The following is a 24,898-nucleotide window of genomic DNA, read 5'->3' on the forward strand; positions in this document are numbered from 1 at the left end:
CCCGAAACTGATTTCAAACTCCCGAAAACAGCACAACCAAAAAGCATAAATGAATAATCTAGTGCCCCAGATCAGAAAATTATTGATGTGATTGATGCAACAAATGAACATGAAATATCATATGAGTTACAAAATCCAAATTTTCCCACTGAAAAAGGTTCCAAAACTCCTAAGACTAGTGGTAATCAAGATATCTTATGGTACTTAGAGTTTGATGGGTCAATGAACAAATTAGGAGCAGGGGCAGGGGCTTGGATACACAACATGCAAAACGACCATGCTCAAGGGCATGCATATAGGCTAAATTTTAGGTGTACAAATAATATGGCCGAATATGAAGCCCTTTTGTTGGGACTCAAATTGATTAAAAGTCTAGGGGAAACCAAGATTTCAATTCTAGGGGACTCAAACTTGATTATCCAACAGATGAAGGGAAATTTTGTTACAAATGATCTTAGGCTAAGAGCTTACAGAGGTGCAGCCATTGAAATACTGAACACCTTCTTAGAATCTCAGCTCACCAAAATTCCAAGAAAGCACAATTTACATGCACATAGTTTGGCAACCTTTGCCAGCACTTGCAAACTGCCGTTTGAACCTAACCACCACTTTACTGCTGAAATCAAACACAGACCTGCTGTCCCAGATAATGTGAAAAGTTGGCAAGTGTTTGAAAATGATACACAAATCAATAATTTCCTAACCTTGAAAGAGGAATTCTCAAGTACAAACATAGGCACAAGCACCATTAATGATCAACCCCAAATGGACAAAACTGAGCAAAGTATATCAGCTGAAACAACAAATTTAATTTTGCATCCAACAACTTTTGATGACAAAAATTTACAAGAGCTGAAGCAAATAGACCTTGATGAAATGGCTGAGGGAGAATCTGAAGTAATTGAACTAAAGGATAAGATTCTGCCCATAGGCTTAACTCCTTTGGAGGATATATTTGATTCAAATGACGTTCCAAGAAAGCCAAAATGCAACCTCTAAATGCAGAAATTGAGGACTGCAATATTGGAACCACAGAAAATCCCAAAATGGTAAAACTTTCCAAAGCATTACTGCCTGATCAAAAGCTGAAATATATTGAGTTGTTTAAGGAGTTCCAAGATGTCTTTGCATGGAGCTATGAGGACCTCAAGTCCTATGATACTTCTGTCATCCAACATACTATACCTTTGAAAGAGAATCAAAAACCTTTTAAACAGAAGCTTAGAAGGGTGAATCCTGTCCTCCTTCCCCTGATCAAAAAGAAAGTTAAACGAATGTATGAAGCTGGAATAATTGCACCTATCAGGTTCTCGGAGTGGATTTCAAATCTAGTGCCTACTAGGAATAAAACGGGAGAGACAAGACTGTGTGTTGACTTAAGAAATTGGAATAAAGTCTCTCTTAAAGACCACTACCCCCTACCAAAAATGGATCATATCCTACAAAGGGTAGTAGGAGCTTCTAGGATCTCACTGTTAGATGGCTTCTCAGGATTTAATCAGATTTTAGTCCACCCGGATGATCAAGACAAAACTGCCTTCACAACACCTTGGGGAACCTTTAAATATGTCAAAATTCCTTTTGGACTCAAAAATGCAGGGGCCACATTTCAAAGAGCAATGGACATAGCCTTTGCAAAGGAGATCCATGATTTCTTAGTCATATACCTTGATGACCTCACTGCTTTTTCAAAATCAGACCAAGAACATTTAGAACATTTTAGACAAGTATTCCTAATTTGTAGAAAATATGGCATATCATTGAACCCAAAGAAATCATTGTTTGGCCTGGAAGAAGGCAAACTCCTAGGTCACATAATTTCAAAAGATGGCATCAGAATTGACCCGAACATAATACGAGCTATTCTCCAAGTGCCTCACCCAAGAAACATCAAAGAACTACAAGCTTTTTTAGGAAAGATTAATTTCCTAAGGAGGTTCATTCCCAACTTGGCCGAACTGATAAGACTGTTGAATAATATGCTGAAGAAATATTCTAAAGTCAAATGGACAATGGAAGCTAAACAAGCCTTTGAGGACATCAAAACAGCTTTAACAAAAACACTAGTCCTCACAAGCCCCAAGTTTGATAGAGACCATGATTTTTTCCTTTGCATCTGAGCATACTATTGCTACTGTCCTATTGCAAAAAGATGACCAAGGGTGTGAGAAGCCCATTGCTTTTTTCAGTAGAGCACTTAGAGATGCTCCACTCAAATATCAGATCATGGAAAAATAGGCCTATGCCCTTGTAAAAGCCATCAAGGATTTCAGAGTTTACATCTTGTATTCACATGTCATTGTTTATGTCCCAAATGTCGTGGTCAAAGACATTCTAACTCAAGAAGGAATTGAAGGTAAAAGGGGCAAATGGATAGCTAACATTTTAGAATATGACATTGAAATTAAGCTAACAAAACTGATAAAAGAACAGGGATTAGCCAAGCTGATGACTGAAACCAATTTTTAGCCCTTGATATCAATGAACTAGATAATGAACAGGAGATGGTGACTCCACAGATCAATCAAGCCTTTTTACAATCACCTTGGTATGTTGACATATGTTATATATTGCTGAACTTGCAAGCTCCTCCAGGGTTATCCAGGATTAAAAAGAGATTCTTGAAAATGAAAGATTTAAAGTTTTGTATCATAGATGATGTGTTGTTTTGGAAAAACCATGAAGGTATTTTACTTAATTGCCTAACACAGGATGAAACTAAAAAAATACTCAAGGAATTTCATGCAGGGGACTGTGGAGGACACTTGTATTGGAAGTCAACATCTGATAAGATTCTAAGAGCTGGTTTTTATTGGCCCTCCCTGTTTGCTGATGTGAAAAAATTTGTAGCTTCTTGCCATAAATGTCAGATCTTTGAAGGCAAGAGAAAGCTGTTACCTCTACCTCTAAAGCCCATTTCAACTGAAAGACCATTTCAACAATGGGGTTTAGACTTCATTGGGGAAATTCACCCTTCTTCTTCTAGCCAACACAAGTGGATTTTGATTGCTACAGACTACTTTACCAAATGGATAGAAGCCATCCCTTATAGGCAGGCAAACGAATCAATCATCATGCAATTCCTAGAAACCAATATTTTGTCTAGATTTGGCTGTCCGAAGAAAATTATTACAGATAATTCTGATGCCTTCAAATCCAAAAGAATGATCAGTTTTTGTCATAAGTACCACATTACCTTAGGCCACTCCACAGCCTATTACCCTCAGGGTAATGGCCTAGCCGAATCCTCCAACAAAATCCTGATCAACATCATCAAAAAAGTCTTGGAGGAGAATAAAAGGAATTGGCATAAAAGGTTGGTTAAAGCACTATGGGCAGATAGATTGACCACCAAAAGATCTATTGGAACCAGCCCATATGAATTGGTTTATGGCATGGAGGTTGTGTTCCCCTCATCCTTGGGAATCCCTGTAATCAAATTGTTGCAAGAGTTACAAGCAGAACCCAATGACATTCAAAGGAGAATCAACCAAACTATTCACTTGCAACAAACTAGAGAGGAAGTATATCAGAGAACTTAGGTTCTGCAAGATAGACTCAAGAAGATTTTTGACAAAAGAACAAAAGCTAAAGATTTCTTCATAGGAAACAAAGTGCTGAGGTGGGATTCTAGGAGGGAAGACAAAGGAAATCATGGCAAATTTGATTTCCTATGGAAGGGACCTTATGTCATTCAGGTTGTACAAGGAAACAACACCTATTTTTTGAAGAGTTTGGATGGCACAAAAGCTGAGGAAGGCCCAGTCAATGGGCAAATGCTCAAGCATTATTTTGATTCTCTTTGATCAACATAACAGGACTATATATTGTACATAAACAGTGTCTATTTTAGCAGTTCATTACAACAATTAAATTAGGGATAAGGTGCATCAGATTTTGAGGGAAAAAGCAAGGAGTTGTGCCACCTTTTGTACATATTTGAACTTGTCAGAGGAAATCAAAAAGAAAGTTTTGGAACCATAAATATGACTGAACATTTAGACCATCTACCAGAACAAAGTTGTTATTCTGTTCACATTAGCTCATGAGAAGTATATACATGTTACAAAGATTCAATTGTGTGTCTATAGCAGAAGAAAGTTTCAAATGATAGCAAGAACTGAAAATAAGGCCATATGACCTGCTATTCTTGGCTTTTCACCTGGAAAAGCCATCCCCAAGTGGAGCCACTGTTAGGTTCCTATACCAATAGGTTTCATTTTTCATGGTTGACAATGGAAGTGCCAAATATGATCATCCTTTCCATGCTGCAAAGGTTCCATATTTTGTATACAGATAAAGAAAATTAAAAAATGTAAAGAGGGTATGCCCTAAAAGAAGAATCAAAGGGGCAAGAAAAATGAATTGGTCAAGAAAGAAAGCAAATGAACCCAAAAGAAAGACCAGGAAAGTGGCTAGTAAAAAATGCCACTACTGTCCTACTCTTGCAAAGGATTTAAAAAATCATGCAATCAGTGATTAGGCCTCACTTGATAGATGGTTCAACAGCTCAATCTGGGCCAGTCCATATTTAAATTTCCTGTTGTAGAATAGAGAATGAAGGTTTGTCCAAATAGTTCAAGGTTGGCAGATCACTAGATAAGATAGAGAAATAAAGGGCCCAACTGCTCAATCTGAGCCCTTGGAGGAGATAAGGATAGAATTAGATAGGAGGGCAGCCAAAAGAAGAGAGGAAATTAGGGTTCGTTGGTTCAAGTGCACCCAATCAAAAACGAAGAAAAAATGTTAGGAATTGTAGAATAGGTAAGTAGATTGAAGTTGCAGAAACAGGTCTATCAGCAGTGTCATCTGTTTGAATATGATCTATTTCATGGATATCTCAAGTGCCATGGCAAAGCTGTGATCAGATGTTGCATGTCTAACTCCCCCCTCTCTCCCCTCACAAGAATCATTCACTAACATCCTTCAAGGACATTGGGATCTGCTCAGTGTTCCTAGCTCATTTCATTTTATGAGAAATACTAAGTCAAATGTTGTGTTCACTTGTTTATAACAAGCCACATTTCTTGTGTAAAGTTTTATTTCTCCCCACACCCCAAGTCTAGGTGATTCAATTTCATGCACCTAGCATTTCCCCTTATAAGCATATTAACATGCTAACCCTATTATATAACTCTCACCTATATTTCCCCTCCCCTATTATATCTAAATATACATAAAAAACCCAAAAATGTATAATATCCCTACCTTTGGCAACTATAGCCATATAGCAAAAGTTTCGGGAATTATAACATTTACCAGAAACATTATAATAGCCCTCTGCGTCTTTGGAATTTATTTAACCCCCGGTTAAATAAATAACCACCCCTAACCCGCCCACATAAACCACATTATAACCCTTTTCTCATTATCAAATTGGATTTTATTTAACATTCGGTTAAATAAATAACCAATCTGCCAAAACCCAAAGTTAAAAAAATTTGCAAAACCCCCGCAAAACATTATAAAACGTTAAATCTTTGGGTGGGCCCCCTGCGCCATACCTTACCATTAACTCGCCATCCCGTCAACCATTGGATCGCACCCTCCAGATCCAACGGCTCTCATTGATATCGGAGCCGCCCCGGTGTACGAGAGTTAGTGCCCGATGGAAAGCGGTTTTCCCGCCATACCCCGGTACACGTGTCTCGTTCCTATTACATCAAGCCCGCTCTGACATAAACCGCCCCTGTACCAAAAGCGGTCCGATGGAAACCGCAAACCGCCTTCTATTCTCGCTACACACGTCATACACCACGCCAACGCCCGCGCTACTGTTCAGTCCGCCATGTCCGCCATGTCATTCATCCATGTCAGCGCCCATGTCATCCGCCACATCACCTTCTGTACCCTATGACAGGACAGAGTTAGCACAACGTTGATGGATGAATTCCGAAAAAGCACCAAAAAGTCTGAAAAAAACCCAAATTTGTTCAAAAGTCATAAAAGTGATGTTTTTTGTTTACTTTCTATGCATCGTATTGTGGAGACTGTGCATGTGAATTACGTTGAATCCACCATCAACGTCCCAGTCTGCCACCTAGGCATGTTCATGCTGCAAACCCAACCTCCTCAGCTCTATCTGCAATTGCATTTTGCACCAGTCACTTGTAAAACAGGTATTTACCCGTCAGTCACCCATAAACCCTGTTTCTTACGTGATTTCTCTGTTAAGATCACCGAGAGAGCTAAATTCGACTCAAATACACTATTGCCTGCAAGCCTTTGTACTCTAACACACTGTTTAACCGTGTTTTTGAGGAAAACCTGCTAATTCTATGGCCCTCTGATAAATTGTCCATTGAACTTAAAGTCGGGCTCAATTCCGCCTGCAGAACTATCAAAAAACACTTGCAGAAGAAGCACCCTTTCCACTGTTCTTTCAGCTTCCTAACTAAACTTTGTAGACTCCATCTCTCCTTTGAATTTTACAAAGTGAGGCCATTTTCATATAAAACTCAAATTGAAATTTTTTTGTGAAATTACTGTGAAAGACCCAGTGCCAGTACTTTGTTTCCTGTTGAAACACAGACTCAAAATCAAATTATAAACATAGTGAATCATGGAGGTTCCGGTGGCCCTGAACATTGCACCCCTGAATGCACCACATAGGGGGTTGGAGTGGCTACCTCTTGCTGATAGAGATTTCCAGATTGATGACATGGAGGGTGACAAACCTCACCTGCAGGATTTTTGTGAAATAAGGAATAGCTACAGGAATAAAACTGACATATTTAGAATCTGGGAGTCTAATATGCCTATATACTACCTACCTTCAGTGAATGTCTTCCCAGAATTCATCCATCAACGTTGTGCTAACTATGAACCTTCTCAAAGGGCAGTGATGGACCCTTCTGGAAATGTTCTCTTTCATATCACCCCTCAGTCTATAAATGAGATGCTGCACTTCAAGCCAACTCAGCCTTTGGTCCCTCTCTCCATGAAAAATTTGTTGGATCAAGCCTCCAAGTTGTCCTCTACAAAAATTAACCGAATTGCCAAGCTGTTTATGCCACCAGATTGCTACTCCAGATTCACAATTCCCTATCACCATGCCTGGTTTGATGAGCCTAGCAAATTGCTCATAGACATGATTTCTTACATCTTGGGATTCAGAACAAGTGAAATAGTGGATGAGACTGTCTTTGCTTTGATGTCCATGTTTGCTCCAAGACAGCCCCCTGCTGTCAAGTATGATTATTCCGCCTTCATAGCTAAAGAAATTCACGAACAATTCATGAATTTAGATAGAGAGCGAGTGTTCAAGTACACTTCATATATATACCATTTGTTGTTGTACTATCAACCTGATAGTTTCCCAGTTCCCCTTAAAAAATTGGATGATAAGGGGGAGCGAAGGTCTGTAATATTTTGGTCCTCAGTATTCCATCATGTTAGTAGCTCCCCATATACATATTGTGAGTTTATTGACCTTTTCATATATCCAACCACCTGCTTGTTGTCAACAACTCCTCCTGCCAGGTTCTCTGTTGAAATGCAGAAAATCTTACACCTCTCAAAGGAATACAGTATTGGTGACTGGTATTTTTACCAAAACCATACAGTGATCAGGATCTATGGCTATCAATTAGCTCCCTGCAAACTGCCAAAGTATGTCCCTATGAGACTCTTTGCCCTAGAATACTACCAGTAGTAGTTCAGATTTGACTCATTTCTATGGTGCTAGGAAAAAGGTACAACTCAAGATAAGGCACCAATTGGGCCCTTTTATCTTTAATAAAAGGGAAGAAGCATGGAAGGAAGCTAACACTATTCTGAGAGAAAAACTTAAGCCGAAACAAAGTTTTCTTTGGTCACCATTTGACCCTGAACATTTCATAAGCTTTAGGAGAGTCAAAAACAAGCTTATAGGATATGTGCACCATAGTATCCCTCAGATTGAACAATATGCTAATCAACAGGAATGGATAGAAGGCACACTAGTTGAGCAACTTACTGAAGAGGAGAGATTAGAAAAAGAAATGAAAGAGTTTGAAAAGACACTTGACCTGGACTCTGTTGGACAGTTGTTTTTCACATTGCCTCGACACCTTGGAGTGGGAACATCATCTGCCACAACTTCACAGTATCCTGCCCAAGGGACTACTCCTCCTGAAGGGACACCCAAGGGCAAGAAAGTGCAACATTCAGAGTAGCAGGAGACAATGGCAGACCGGCCAGATATAGCAAAAGAAAAAAGTCAAGGGCAAGCCCCTTCAACACAAGCAAAGGCACCTGAAATCCCTGTGTTACAAACTCCTCTCAATGAGGAAAGAGCCAAGAAAAGGGACAGGCAGGAAGAGACACCCGCAGGGGCATCCACAAAACAACAAGGGGAGAAAAGGCAAAGGTTGAACCCCTACTTTGAGGAAGAATTTACAGAGGAGACAGCAGGCAACCAAAGGGGTGAGGAAACAACCGAACATCGAATTCCTCCAAGTATGGAAACATCAGCTAGCTCCTTTCAGCAAGAGCAAGAGAGGCAACAAGGTGTGGAGGTTACATCCACCAAACATTAGAGTAAGCAAGGATCTAACATCAAGAAGGCATTCACTGAAATCAAGGCCAGAAATGAGCCAGTAAGGTTCCAGCTCTATAACCAATTACTAAGAATGGCTCCCACCAATCAATAGAGGCTAATGGCAGCCTATGATATCCAAGAAGGGAAAATGACCCTCAGTCACTTTAGGCCTACAGTGTAGCAGCCCCAGTCAGCTGCTGATTATATCAGAACCAATCTGCAAGTCCTTGCTAAAGATATCCACCCAATGGATCAGATTGAGTTACACAAACAAACTAGAGAAATGGTGTACTCCACATTGGCAAATAAAGCAATATTGGCCCACAGATTGCAAAATTCACTTCATAATACTTTTGTCCAATTGGAATTGGAGAAAGCCTCCTCATTAGCCAAGGACAATAGAATCAAATCTTTGGAGGAAATTATTATGGAGCTGGGACATGATCCCAACGATCCCAAGGGCATACAGGCTTTAATTAAGAAGAAAGAAGAAGACATAGCAGCCCTCATAAAACAACTCAGGCTGCCAACTACAATACATCCTCAAACCACAGAAGTAGAACATCAGAAAGAAGAGGAGGATGTAGTAAGTTTGATAATGAGGATGAATGAAAGACTGCTAGAAACAGAGAAAGCCTTGGGGGCAGCGCTGCAAGAAAAACAGGGAGAGTTGGCATCTCAGCCAACTCAAACAGCTCTAACTCTTACAACTGCTCCTCCTACAGTCACCACAATAGTCCCTCCTACTCATCCGACATCAACAGCAGGTACCTCAGCTCCAGCCTCAACTTCAGTAATGGTTACAGCAAAAACTACAGCAGTAGCAGGACAAGAAGCCAGCCTGAGTATGGAGGAAATGATGAAAGAAATAAAAGCTCTGGAACTCCAAATGGCAGAATTAAAAGAAGCCAAGGAAAAGCTGGCAAAGATTGAGTTGAATTATGACAAATCAAAAATGGCTGTGGCTGAGAAGACAAGGGAAGTAAAGGCCCTGGAAAATAAGATAAAAGCCTTAGAAAAGGACCTTATTCTTCACACGACTCTAACAGAAATCAAAACAATTTTGTGGAGTAAAATTGGCTAGTCCATCACTGATCAATGGACATCAATCCATACTATTCATGGATTGATGTACTCCACATTGGCAAATAAAGCAATATTGGCCCACAGATTGCAAAATTCACTTCATAATACTTCTGTCCAATTGGAATTGGAGAAAGCCTCCTCATTAGCCAAGGACAATAGAATCAAATCTTTGGAGGAAATTATTATGGAGTTGGGACATGATCCCAACGATCCCAAGGGCATACAGGCTTTAATTAAGAAGAAAGAAGAAGACATAGCAGCCCTCAGAAAATAACTCAGGCTGCCAACTACAATACATCCTCAAACCACAGAAGTAGAACATCAGAAAGAAGAGGAGGATGTAGTAAGTTTGATAATGAGGATGAATGAAAGACTGCTAGAAATAGAGAAAGCCTTGGGGGCAGCGCTGCAAGAAAAACAGGGAGAGTTGGCATCTTAGCCAACTCAAACAGCTCTAACTCTTACAACTGCTCCTCCTACAGTCACCACAATAGTCCCTCCTACTCATCCGACATCAACAGCAGGTACCTCAGCTCCAGCCTCAACTTCAGTAATGGTTACAGCAAAAACTACAGCAGCAGCAGGACAAGAAGCCAGCCTGAGTATGGAGGAAATGATGAAAGAAATAAAAGCTCTGGAACTCCAAATGGCAGAATTAAAAGAAGCCAAAGAAAAGCTGGCAAAGATTGAGTTGAATTATGACAAATCAAAAATGGCTGTGGCTAAGAAGACAAGGGAAGTAAAGGCCCTGGAAAATAAGATAAAAGCCTTAGAAAAGGACCTTATTCTTCACACGACTCTAACAGAAATCAAAACAATTTTGTGGAGTAAAATTGGCTAGTCCATCACTAATCAATGGACATCAATCCATACTATTCATGACTAGATTGAGTTGATAGGGATAGCTCAATTTTAGACTCAAAAGGCTAGAACATTATTAGCAAACAAGCCCGAAGAGGCCAACAAAATGATCCATTTTTTGAATACTCATACTAGAGAACAGTTAGCAGCTTTGGATATCAAGAACAGAACAGACATAATTTTGTTAGTGAAAAAGGTACTGACCATGAGGAATTTTGTGCAGAATTTGGAAAGAAAGTGCTAAGAGATGCAAGCAGAAATAAATACCTTCAGACAAAAGTTTACAGTGTTGCAGAGCGAGGGGTTACCCAGTTTATTGACTAGCAATGGAAGACTGTTAACACATGAATAGTATGCTTGAAGGGTACATACCTATATTACCAATCAAATCACAGCATCATCAAGCAGCACAGAAGAGACAGCACCTCCCTCTGGATAGGTTTTATATGACAAATTGGAAATTTTGTTTTATATTGAACATGAAATAAATCATCTTTTTGAGGTCCAGCCAAATTACTACACATACACTAAAGCTGATGAAACATTAATTAAACTACAAAGACACTAGCTGCCAACAGGTCAATGGTGGGAGGGCTTGCTTGAGGTTTTTCCCAAGTAATTGCATTACTATTTTTTGGTCAGCTACACATTAGCAAAATTCAAATACCATAGCCACCCATCAGAAAATCAAATTGATAAGGAGAAAATTCGCTCTGAAAAGCGTTAAGGAAAAATCAGGCACAGGTGGCAAGTGACAGCACATCAGGGACGCAAATCAGAAAAGCAGCTAATCAGCCGACTAGTTGAGTCGAAAAGTCAACAAAATCAGAACACATAAGGCGGCCAGTACAACATAGTTACTCCTTCATTCATTTCCGCCTGATTTTTCCACATCAGTTATTGCCTTTGCCAGAGTAGATGGATGAACTTATTACTTGATATTTTCTCCTACGGGATATTTTGTGAACTCTTTTATAAATACTTCCCCAAGATATGTATTATTTTTGGCTGGTGAATATCATTCTAGACCTACGCTGTATGTTTTGGGAACTCTTCTGAAATAAAAGATTGCTGGAATCCTTTGGTGGTGAATTTTCTGGTTATGGAAACAATGGCAGAAGGATATATTGCAAAACTCTCATGTTAATGCATGGATCAATAAGTCTTCTTTACTCTTGTGTTAATGTATCTGTGTTTTATTTACCATCTAAATATCATGCTCTAAGTTACATAAAAGAAGGATAACACCGAATTTACTTTGCTATACTCTGTGTTCAATTCTTGTAACTTCTTATGTTTTCTACAGGACTAGCATAGGCAAGAATTCTTGACTGCTATTGTCTCCCTCGTGCTTTCACTCTAAATATCATCAAGTAATTCTTAACTGCTCCTTGATAATGTTTATACAATTTCCCTCTGTTAGCATAATGAAAGATTCTTGATTTCCTTTCATTCCCTGACTTCATTTCATCTTATCCTAGCTTGAAAATTGTTTCTGTGTTTAACTACCTTGCTCTGCAATTCTCCCATTGCCAACGAAACCATACCCAGAGATTTATTTCCACATGACTCCATCAACCCAATGGTCTGAACTTCTCTCACTTACATCCTTGCTCTACTGAATGTCATCTTCCAAACACCAAACAAAACTTGTGCTTCATAACTAGCCTAACATATAACAAAACAAATCTAAATTATAAAGAGAGAGCCCTCTCTGGTTGCAAATTGGCTAGAATTTGCAGCTAAAAGACTGGTTAGTGGTTACCTCGGCCGTATTCCCTCCTGGAGGTAGGGAACAACTTGAGTGATAACACGCAGGAGCCAAGCCTTCCTGTAAATAGATCCCTACAACTTCTTCAAGATGTCTACATAAAATAGGAAATCATTGTAGCTAGATTGTTTCACATTGATGCATTATCTTAAAGAATTCATCATAAATAAAATGAGCACATTGAAGGCTTGGATCTAATAAACGAATAATCTACCTTCTTACTAGAACTTCAAAAGAAACCTTGGGAATGAACAAAGCATTGTTTGGGTCAATATAATTTTGATTCATGATCCGAAATGGATCATTCTATTGTTTTTCATCCATCTCTATGCATTTGGAGTGGAAGAAGTGGAGGAATCAACTCACGGGACCATTTTTATTGGCGGGACCCAATTTGAAAAAACAGGGTTTGAAACCTTATGGGAGCATTTTGAGTAATAAAATGATGTTTTTTTGGGGTAAAACTTTTCCTATTTGGTGTAGAAACTTTTCATGCTATTCTACATAGAGAAATATTTCCAACGGCACAAGAATCATGTCAATCAGAGTCAATATGCAAAATTTATGCCACTCAGAAGTTTACCTTCCTGGTTTCGCACCTATAGTTCGGGAGGATGCTGCATTAGCCCCCATTATTCATGCAAAAGGGGATATCCATGTGCTTTTTGTGTAAAAGAATTTAGAAGATTTTATTTTGTAACTCTATTTAAGAGTTGATGTAGTCAAACTTAACCACTAGTAGGCTATCGCATTGGGTTATAACTAGGCCACTAGGAGGAAGAGGCATTCAATTATTTCGAGAGGCATTTGTTCCATAGTTGCGAAAAGATAGCCAAGAGAGATAGGAGGTAGATCCCATAGAGAGGAGTTGTGCAATGTAGAAGCCCATGGGCTACAACCATTACTTCTTTGTATCTACAGCCATATTTCCAGACAGAGAAATTGAGCGAACCTGCCTCACCTTTGAGCTAGGATTTCTTTTGAAAGGGTTTCCTAGAGAGAATATCTTGTGTATTATGTGTGTGGGGGATTATTTTTTAATTCTCTACCTTTCTTCTTGATTAATTTTTACATGCATGCACTAATTATGGTTAATTTTACATATCTAGAAATTAAATAAAAATGTAATAGTGTAGAATCTCAAATTTTTAATATAATATTATCATATCTTTTTTGATAAATTGTCCAATGGAATATCCATGGAAGTTTACAGATTAGTTTGGATATCTTCATCTGTGATATCATCACAAGGATCAACTTCCTCTAAGCACTTAACAAAAATAGACTGAAATATATAATGAATCCTTGCTCCTCCATACAACTTTGTTGTTGCCATGTCTTCACTTTTACCATCCACAATTGAATTAAATTCCTATGTGTATTTTGTAAGTATTTTCAACAGTAAATCTCCTTGACCAGCTTTGGAATCTATGGTCTCGCCATAGGAAGAAAGTTCCTTCACAACACTAACCATTTGGCTATTTATTCGAGCTTTCAATTATGGTAAGATTGCCTTGATATGCTGTACTAAAATCTGATTCAACTTCTTTGCTAACTGGGGAACACCGCATCGATCAGCTAAACTGTGATACACTGGCCGACTGCGGAAAAATTCTTCTTCATAAGCCAGTGCATCTCGAATGCTTTTGTTTGCAATAATATCCTCTTGACTGCGATTTACAATCCCTATATACCGAAGTCGAAGGGGGACAACATTTCCAAGAAGGAAGTTACGAGCATCAGTTCCCCTGTCCATAATATCGAGCTTTGTTATCACACCGATGGTTCAAGATCCATCAGGGTCAGCCATTCTTGCCATCTGAAGGGCATCTGAATTTGACAAATCATAGTTTGCAGGAGAAACAACTAGGATGATGCATGTCTCATGCTTAATGTATGATAGAATCATTGTTCTGATTCTAGCTTCTATATCTGAAGGTTGATCACCCACCGGAACCCTTGTTATCCTAGGTAATTCAACCAATGTTATATTGAGGACATTTGGAGAAAATATTATGTTGGGATGGGGTCCATTGGGGTAGAATTGAATTAATTAGTCATTTTTTGTAGCAAGTTTTGTAAAAGATGTAAAGCCTCTGCGATATATGGAAGCAGAGAGCATAGATAACTAAGGGTCAAAAGGGCTTAGCCCCTTGTTTTAAGTAAAATTTTTTAGTCGGTTTTGAGATTCACCCATGGTCCATGGACCATGGCATTGTATGGAAAAGTCCATAAATAGTCAAGTCTTAGAGAGTCTAAGGAGAATTTGATAGACAGGTAATAAAGAATTAGGTTCATTGAAGAGTCTTGGGTGGGAGCTAAGGTAGGAAGGCTCTGCTTCCTGCGCTTAGGTAGAGAAGGGAAGGCTCTGCAATTGAGTGTGAGGAGGCATGGGTAGAGTGCAATTGAGTGCATGGACCCCTGTAGTTGTTTTCATAGGTTAGTTTGAGTATGTAACCAGTGAATTGAAGGTTAATAAAGATAGTTTTCTAAAGAATTACTGAGTATTTTTGTTTATATCTGTTCATGTTTTACGATGCTAATGAATGACATGTATTATGAAATACTGATTTAATTCTATTCGATTACCTTGAATCTATCTTAATAATGTATGCAATGAATGCTTAGGAACTTCCACGAAGTTTTTGGTGATTTCTCTTATGTTTTATGACGAATTAATTAGATTTGCGTGAACTCCAACTTAGGATTTCTTTCTGATGCATGTAAGTAGGTAAATAGACTGTTATAAGTCTACAAGGACTGCTCGTGGACATTCATGAAGGTCTGAAAGCTGTTTTAACAAAGTTATGGTAACAAGCCCTAAAATTCTATCGATCTACGTGGAGGCAGATCCATGGTACTGGAAGACATCACACTAATCTCTGGATGCAGAAACTTGGTTCCTGCACCCCCCATACTTCTTCGAATGAGACTAAAGCCTGCGCTACGTGGATTGTTGTTGAAAGGGCTAGTAGTGTAAGGTTTTGTTTGTTGGCACAACTAACTCCGAACTTGGGTTAGGACTCCCTAAGCCAACAAATGGTTCTGTTGCCGAGATTGGGATCTCCTTAAAAGAGATGTTTGATGTCGCATCATTGGAACCCAACCAAGAAAGAGATTGAAAATTTGTTGGATCAGAAGATTCATGAGTTCACAGCACAAGAAAACAAGAATCTAAACCTATCAAAGGAATATTGGTTGAATATATGTGTATACAGAGATATATGAAATCTTCTTTTGCACCTTCCCAATTGAACTATATGAGTGGCTAGCTAAATTGACAGATAGCCAAGGAAGGTGGAATCTCGATAGTCCTATAGCGTGGTCTCTAGAAGTAGTACGATGACTAGAAGCCTCTGAAAATAAGATCGCTTGGGCCATCAATCATTGGCTCAATCGAATTTTGGGAGGATTTTTTGCAGAATTTGTAGGTGATACCTCGGTTAGCTATAGCGAAGCAGAGCGAAGATTCTTTAAAGGAGCATGAGGTAAGTATTTAAGATCATTCAATACTTGGATTAAAATGCTATTATGTGAAAAAAAGGTGATTCCATTACCTTGATGTTTGGAGCCATGCGAAGTGGAATTTTCTTTAGAAATCATGAAGGATCAAGACCAGAGTATAGTCCATTGATTGGACCTCCTTCAAGCGACAACGAAGGGGTAGGGTAGACTATGTCACGAAGCATTGTTTACTTGATCACTTAGGGGATTCCTAGAAAAAATCATCCATCCATCCCACCTCCACCTGCACCTCCACTGCATACACATTCACCCACACCTCCACCTCCACCACCACCATTCAACATTGTGAACTCAATGAAGATGTTGGTTTTCAAGGGCATAAGAAGCGAAGATCTAGAGTAGTTCTAGTTTTTTGTGAAAATTGTATTTACATCACAACAAATCATCAATGATAATATAAAGAAGGCTCAGCTGGTTACTACCTTGTAGGATTTCATGCTAACCTGGTACATTAAGCATTGTACTGACAATCCTCATGCATCGCTAGCAGAAACCCAAATGACTTTGAACAAAGAGTTTAGTAAACCCAAATATAACTCATATTTAGTGATTGAATTTAAAGAGATCATGATGAAGGTTGAGGAGATGCCTTGGGACTTTTATTAGAGGTTAAAGGGCTAGATCAAACAGGCTAACATGAAGATCTTGGATAGCTAGCATCGCGACTGGTTTATAGTGTCGCTTTTGCCCCACTTGAGAATTGCTCTGTCACAACAGAAGAAAGATACACAAGCACAAGCCTTTTAGATCACAATGAGGGTGCATGCATCACCTATTAAGGACATGAACCTAGGGGTGCAATAGATCCACTCCTAATTAGTGAGCCTACACCTAGAATTATAGAGTTTAAAGAAGGAAAAGGAAATTAAGCCTGAAATGCGCGTAGAATTTTGGTGTTTGAAGTGCAATGACCATGGGCATGATAAGGATCATTGTCCCATGTTTGTGAATTATATTTTAGGCAGGGGGAAATTCCCTTGAAGCCAAAATATTGAACAAGTCCGAGCATGGAGGTCGCGCTATGGTGTGCCATTTGTCAATTTATTGGGAAACATGTGATGGATAACTGCTACTTTCTTCGGAAGTTTGTTCAAAAACCTCAACATTTGTTCTGTAATTTTTGCAAATATTTGGGCCATGATGAGAACCACTGTCGCATCTCTGAGCTAATTATGGAAATAAACCCTACTTACCATATGTAAGAAGAAACTCAGCCTCCAGGTTAAGCCATTGGAGGAGCGCATGGAGGCTTTCAGGGCTAGGGAAGGAGCTAAGGAGGAGGACCTGGCATAGGTCGCGGTCAGATTATATGCTACAAATATGGATAGTCGGGACACTATGCACAAGAGTGCTAGAATCCTACACACTCATCGTGTCAATACTACAGACATTTCGACCATACTATAGAAGAATGCCCAGTGTTAATCGCTAATATGCAAGAGAAGAAAATGCAGCCTACACAAAATTTACAAATGATGAGGGTTGAGCCCCACGAAGAAGATCAAAGTGTTAATATTGTGTTGAGAAGTTGAATGATGACTGGCATTGATAAAGGAAAATATCTTGAAGAAGATGGATGGGTTTGCAAATCTCTGGAGAAAAAAGTCAGCTTTGATCTAGATCACGCTAAGGAAAAAATTATGGAAGCCAAGAAGAGCTTTTTTGAGGCCTCGACCTCAGGAAGTTGGGACAAGATGAAAAAAATCTGCTCGCCTCCAAAGGTTGATCATTCCATACTCACTACGTTTTTGGAGAATTGCATGAAGCTGTTGCACAATAGCAAGGTTGCGGAAGGACTGTAGGAATTAATAAATAAATGCTCCAGCAAAGAAAAGACCCCTGATGAACACTACATGGTCAAAAAGATTGGTAAGCACAAGGCAAGAACAGGGCGAGAGATGCAACTAACAACATAAATAAGGGATTATGACATGGACCAAGTCATCTTGAATCTAGGGTCCAACGTGAATGTTCTACCAAAATAGACATGGGAAAGGATGGGGAGGCCTATATTGCAATGGTATCTAATTCAGCTTAGGATGGTGAATCCACATAAAATCATCCCCATGGGATGCTTATATGGAGTAACAGTTGATACTGAAGGTGCGAGTGTAGTGTTAAACTTTGAAGTTATCGAAATTGTCGATGACAGTAATCCTTTCCCCACGCTTCTGGGAATCGACTGGGTTATTGATATGAATGGGGTCATTAATTTGAAGAAAAGGACAATTTTTTTAAAAGAAAATAGCTTTGGGTTATAGTGCCACTGGATCCTGCAAAAGGAGCTCGCTATATTGAACTAGTCCACCACTATGAAGAAAGTGTCGATGAGCTAGAACAAATTTACAAGATAACATCATGAGATCAAGACTAGATCAATCCAATGGCAGATGGATGGATTGCATGGGACCGGGAGAGTTCTTGCACCTCTGATTCAGACAAGGAATTAGAGCATTGGAAAAATTTCCTACATGAAGTTTCTACATTGCGATGCAATATGATGACAAAGTCGCTATGCTGTGTTTCGTCGGAGGTAAGAAAGTTACCTTATTATGATGGTTTAACTAACGTAGATCTATTTTTAGATGACTTTGAGCATGAATTCCCTAAGGACCACCACTTTCAAGCATTAGAGTTGGCACTGCGTGCTATTCCTGCATGATGGTGGGGTATGAATAAGGATAGTTTTACTGGATGGGGAGATTACAGAAGAATGATGAAGCTACGGTTTGGGCATGTTAATACTAGAATGACTGAGAAGTATAATGGAAAGGATGATCCACGCGATCACCTAGAAAAATGGACCAAATCATGGGGGACAAAACTATAGCCAGAATGGGTACACATAATTTGTCATACCTTAGATACAATCCCCATGAACTGGTATCTTGAAACATAGCTCCACCATGGCACTGTGGAATAGGATGTATTGAAGGAACTTTTCTTATTGACTTTTAGCTTTGAATATGAATTTGCCAGCATCTATGAAGTGTTGCAAGAGATTAAAGCAGTTATCTTCAGAACACTGACGGAACCTATGGAATAGACCTAACTGAACTAGAGTACCCAGCTACCCCATGCATTGGAATGCTATAATGTGACCGCTAAAGAGGAGGAAGAAGACCCAAGGAACATTAATATTCCAGAGGCAGAAGGGCATCGCAAAGTTGAAGGTGCACAAATTGAAAACCCAAGCATCTTCACACCTTTGAAAATGAAGCAATTAAACATTGACACTAAAGAAGAACCGAAGTTCATGAAAAGTGGAGATTATTGGGATGATGCTATTGTAGATAAAGTTGTTGAATTACTTCACGAGTGCCAGGATCTCTTCCCCACTAAGTTTTCAGATTTAAAGGGCATAATCAATGATTTGAGCATTATGAAGATCACATTGAAGCCAAAAGCGAAGCCTATCAAATAGACAACTATGCAATTGGCAGTAGAAGGGCCAACCACAGAGAAACTGGTCCAAGAGGTGCAGAAATCAGTGGAAAAGAGTACCGCAGAGCTACAAGCATTGACCAATGGATTCAACGAACTCCACCAGAAAGTATAAAAACCAACTGGGTGACTCGAGGACGAGTCACGATCTTTGTGTTGGGAGCCTATTGGGATAGGGTTCCCAAGGGCAGAATGGAATTAATTAGTCATTTTTGTAACACTTTTTGTAAAAGATGTAAAGTTTTCGCGATATATGGAAGTGGAGCACGTAGATAAATAAGGGTCAAAAGGGCTTAGCCCCTTGTTTTAAGTAAAAATTTTGAGTCGATTTTGAGATTCACCCATGGTCCACGGACCATGAAATTGTATGGAAAAGTCTATAAATAGTTGAGTCTTAGCAAGTTTGAGGAGAAGTTGATAGACAGGTAATAAATAATCGGTTTCATTGAAGAGTCTTAGGTAGGAGCTAAGGCAAGAAGGCTCTTCTTCCCATGCATAGGTAGAGAAGGGAAGGCTCCATAGCTAAGTGTGCGGAGGCCTAGGTAGTGTCTACAGCTGAGTGTGCGAACCCCTACATCTATGTATGTAGGGTAGTTTGAGTCTCTAAATAGTGAATTGAAGATCAATAAAGATAGTTTTCCAAATAATTACTGAGTATTTATGTTTATATCTATTAATGTTATATGCTACTGATGAATGACATGTCTTATGAAATACTAATTGAATACTACACGACTACCTTGAATCTATCTTAATAATGTATGAAATGAATTCTTAGGCACTTCCGTGAAGTTTTTGATGATTTATCTTATGTTTTCTAACGAATTAATTAGATTTGCGAAAATTCCAACTAAGGATTTCTTTCTGATGCACATAAGTAGGTAGATCAACTGTTAAAAGTCCGCAAGGATTGATCGTGGACCTTCACGAAGGTCTAAAGGCCATTTTAACCGAGTTACCGTAACAAGCCCTAGAAGTCTATTAATTTGTGTGGAATAAAATCCAAGACGCTGGAAGACATTACAATAGTCTTTGGATGTAGAAACTTAGTTCTTGATTCCCCCATATTGCTTCGGGTGAGACTGTAACCTACGCTACACTGGTTGTTGCTAAAAGGGCCAGTAGTGTACGGTTTTGTTGGTTGGCACAACTAACTCCCAACCTGGGTCAAGCCCCCCTAATCCAACATATTATTAACCTTACTTTTTTGTTAGATAGACCTTTGTTTAACCCCACTTCCTTCTATGTCTCAGCCTAAATTTCCCTTTATATGGCACTGAAATCGAAAAATCGGTTTCCATTAAGGTGCAAAAACTCCCCTCCACTCAGTACTTTCTGATAATGAGCCATCCTCCCTATGAGGAAGTTGAACGAGTTGTAGAAGCAAAGGTTTTTGAGTGAAAATGTCAGCTTCTCTTGGGAGAAAATATCAGCCAACAAGAGCCTCTAGAATGCTATATTTCCCACTACTCTGGATGCCCACCATGACCACCTGAGGTAAATAAATTGTGGAGGCACTTCCCAGCTGGGAAAATATGTCCTGTGATTTTTTGATTATGGGAATAATGAATTTCCCTAAATATTCTAAAGGTGGAGATATATTTTAATTATATTTCCAATAGTTAGGATATTTCTATGACCTTGCTCCGCTATTCGTGGAAATTCTCCTCTGCTCAGATTTTTTTCTTTGACACTCTGCTCTACTTGGATTTTGTGCTTCAAATTTCTTGTGTTAGATCTTTTCATTCATTATATTGCTGCCATAAGTAACAAATGGTTGTGCATTATATTCATCTCATGGAAAAAGATTATGTTTCCACAACTCTGACATTGCTAGTAGGATACAGAAACCCTCATAGTTTAGTTCATGAGTAATTTGGCACAGACCCTCTTCAGTCTTTCTCCACACTTAGAATGGATGCATTTCTCTGTTAGAGTTCAAACTAAGTCCTTGAGAAACAACATGAATAGTACCTATCATTGGGGTAGAGGCAACAATCAGGAATCCTTTAGAAGACACCAAATCAAGTAGAGAGTTCTTTTGTTGTGGAACTGCACCTAAAAGGATTCCTTCTTTTGGCCACGTATACCTACTTTACCTTTTCTTGGCTCTAGAAACTGTAGAATCTAATTTCCATTTTTCTTGAGCGCCACTTATAGATCTAGTATAGATTGTCAGGAAAATACTAGGTTCCTCGTGGCATCTTAATTTTTTATCCTCCTCTACCTCCTCTCTTCTCAGTTGTGACATGTTAAATTTCATGTATGGCCCAGTTTGTGTTACATTTTCTTTTGCAGCCTTTTCACATCCAGTCTTTGAAGAAAGTTTGAAATCACTTTTTGGCTCAACACCATTCCTAAATTCTCCTCTATTAGAGTTATATTCCTCATTTTTATTAGTTATTCCAACATTGAGATATACATCAGCATATTGTTCAAGCTGAAATATTAGTCATGTAGCTTTGCCAGGTTGTTGGTTGTAAAAGTCCCTCAAAATTTTCTTGACTTCTTGTTGACTCAAACTCATTTGTTGCATATTTTCAAGTAAACAATATATGTAGTTTTTCATGTAGTACACACCTGAATTTAGTTGTTTCCGATCCATTTTGTCTTTGTTGGTAATAGGAACATTAAGAGCAGCCCAAAAGTTAACTTTCCATCCAATTTTAGAAGTTTGGACCCATTGTGATTTGGAAAGGATCCTTCTTGAATATCTGTTCCTTCTTCACCATCAACAACCTCAAGGTCTCCATATATTATCATAACATAGTCCCACAGTTCCTTGTTTATTATAAGTATAAAACCCCTTCTCCTTCAAAATTATCTCTCTAGCAGAGTGTGGTAAAGCCTCTAGAAGACTATTGTATATTCTTATATTAGGCTTGGAATAGTATTGAAAATTAATTTTCAAGTTGTACCTTTTCTTCCATGCCTCAGTGAGAGGAGAAATGTTATCATGACACCTTCATGTCTTCCTTTAATTTTTGAAATATGTGAAGCATAGATCGTTTTTCTGCGAATTTGGTTCCTAGCTCGAATCCATTTTTTTTTAATCTTTGACATTTTAGTTGTACCTTACTAATTTACAACATATTGGCTCCATTCAGGGATAACACTTTTCCTGAAAGGCACTAAGAACTATAGACTAGTGGCCTTTGTTGGGCATGGAGTTTGGCATCCTGAAATTGCTTCCAATTTTCTCAAAACTTCTAAAAACTAAATCACTCTGAAATCCTTGCCTTCTGGACCTTTATGCTTGCTTCTATTTACTAAAGCAAAGATTCTACAATTGAAAATTAAATGCTCAACATATCAATTTATTTATGTACAACTCTTATATAAAAACATGGATAAATTCCTTAAAGTGAAGTCAACCTTCCAATGTTACAAACCCAACATTTGGGTGTTGGACCTTATACCTTTATGCTTCTGAAAACTGAAAATAAGAATAGGTATGCATTACATGAAATCCTCAGACATAAAATTTGATACATACCCTAGAAATGATGTTTTTTCCTGATCAGGGAAGATTGTCATATAATAATCTACGAGATCATAAAATTGATGGGAAAAATTACTTCTAAATTAGTAATTTCAACATTTTGTTTAAGTTGTATAACAACTAGTTCCTTTTCATAAATAGACTAAAAGACTTTTTCTTCATAAATACCCCTGTAGAACACTTAGTTCAATCTCTCACATTCTTCTACAGATGGATAATTAGTCTAAAAATAAAAATTTGGAGAATGTGTCGTGTGTTCTTGTTCAATGAATTAGTAATGTGACAAATTTTGACAACAATTAGAAAATTTTGATAAATGTCAACAAAATGCTCTACATAATGTGTGCATACACCACATATTTCATAATATCATCCTCAAGAAACACCATGTCAAAACCATCCATCATCTCATGAAAGGAAAAAATATCAACTACATGTGTAATATTATTTTGCTGAGGAAAATTGTGTAACTCAGAAAATTTTGACTAGCGACCTATAAAATTTGAAGAAGAAGAAAAGTTTAGATTCAGATCAAATGATTTTCTTTTTTATTTCTTCTTTTGTTGATTTGTTTCCATATTTACATGGATATTTTGATTTTGAAGCTTTCCATAGGCCCAAATATTATCCACAACTTCCTAAACATCAATGAACATTTTATCCATGGTTTCGGATCCACTCTTCCTCACATAAAATGATACATTAGTGTTGGTTGTGTGGGGATTGACCTAGGTTCAGCGTTAGTTAGCCAAACAAATCCCTACACTATTGGCCCTTTCGGCATCAACCCATGGAGCACAGACCAAAGACTCACCTGAAGCAGTATGGGGGGATGCTGGAACCAAGTTTCCGCACCCTGAGATGGTCGTGATGCCGGGATATTCCTTCTATTCCTGCTTTTACATAGGTCATTAAGTTCTAGGGATCTGTCTGTCTAGCCCTTTATTCCTCCCTTTGGTACCTCCACAAAGGGGTACGATTGACCTTCACGTAGTCCTGACCTGTGGTTTAGGTACTTTCACGCTACTAGGGCATCGTATTATGCAGATTCCCAAATTATCTTAAGTGTCTTACTTATCTTATTAAATGATCACGGTTAGCGCAACGTAAACAAATATCTTACTTGCGTTTAGTTACCCAACTTAATTACATACATTTTTGCATCACATAAGAATTATAAATGAAATTCATACACAATATGACAAGATGCATTAACAAGAAACAAAGACCCAGAATTTGTAGAATGCTTCTCTTTATTGATATCCTTAGATGATTACAGACTCTATCTGCCCTACGCACACAGCTGTAGGGATCTATGCACTCAACTGCAGACTTCCACCCTAGGCCTCTGTGCACTTAGCTACAGAGCCTCTACCCACACTAAGACCTAAAACTTAGACTTCTCTACATACTTCCTCCTTATCGCTTAAGACTTCTTCCTTCCAAAGCTACTTAGAGCGAGCTTACTTACCTCTTTTTATACACTACCATGGTCCATGGACCATGGGTATATCTTTACATCCAACTTTACACTTTACAAAATAAGGGTAGACAACCCTTTATGACTCATGACACTTTCATGCTCGACAACCACAAAATGTGGAGACTTTAAAACTTTATTACAAAACTTGACCCAAAACATGGGATTTTAACCCCAAAACTATCCTTGGGGGATTTCGTTCCCAATAGGCCCCTAACACAAACATCTTCACTCGCCCTCAAGTCACTCTGCAGGTGTGGAGATCTTAGCTTGAAGACCTCCCAACTCAATCTCTATGACTGCAACCTCAGTAGTGCACTGTGCAGCTGCCTGCTTCGCGTCTTCAACCATCTGGTTAGTCACTACTCCTGAATTGTTGACTTGAAGCTTTTGCTAAGTTGCTTGTAGATTCACAAGATTTCCTTCAATAGAGGTTGTGACCACGTAAGCCTCATCCAACTAGGGCTTCAATCGTGCCTTCAACACTACTTTCTTATGTTGTGTGGGGGACTTGCTCCCTCCCACCACCAAGTTTGCTGTAGTGTGCCATTCTGTCGACCAACGATCAAGTAATGCATCAATGGCATTATCTGTTTCTAGGTAAGGCAAGTCATACCATGTCTGTGCAGGGTCTTTTTGTGCCCTAATGGACACATGGTGAAAATCTGCCTTTAACTCCACGTAGCCCTACAGGTTGGAAAACATCAT

At 38.7% G+C, this 24,898-nt stretch overlaps 1 pseudogene; it reads right to left on the reverse strand.

The window, feature by feature from the left end:
* Positions 1–10,111: 10,111 nt before the first annotated feature.
* The window catches only part of LOC149148011 (dynamin-related protein 3A-like), a 63,171-nt pseudogene continuing 48,384 nt past the window's right edge, over positions 10,112–24,898 (reverse strand).

This window comes from Pinus tabuliformis, chromosome 9 (assembly GCF_031772625.1).
Source record: "Pinus tabuliformis cultivar Carrire ecotype Pingquan chromosome 9, CPIR1, whole genome shotgun sequence".
NCBI lineage: Eukaryota > Viridiplantae > Streptophyta > Pinopsida > Pinales > Pinaceae > Pinus > Pinus tabuliformis.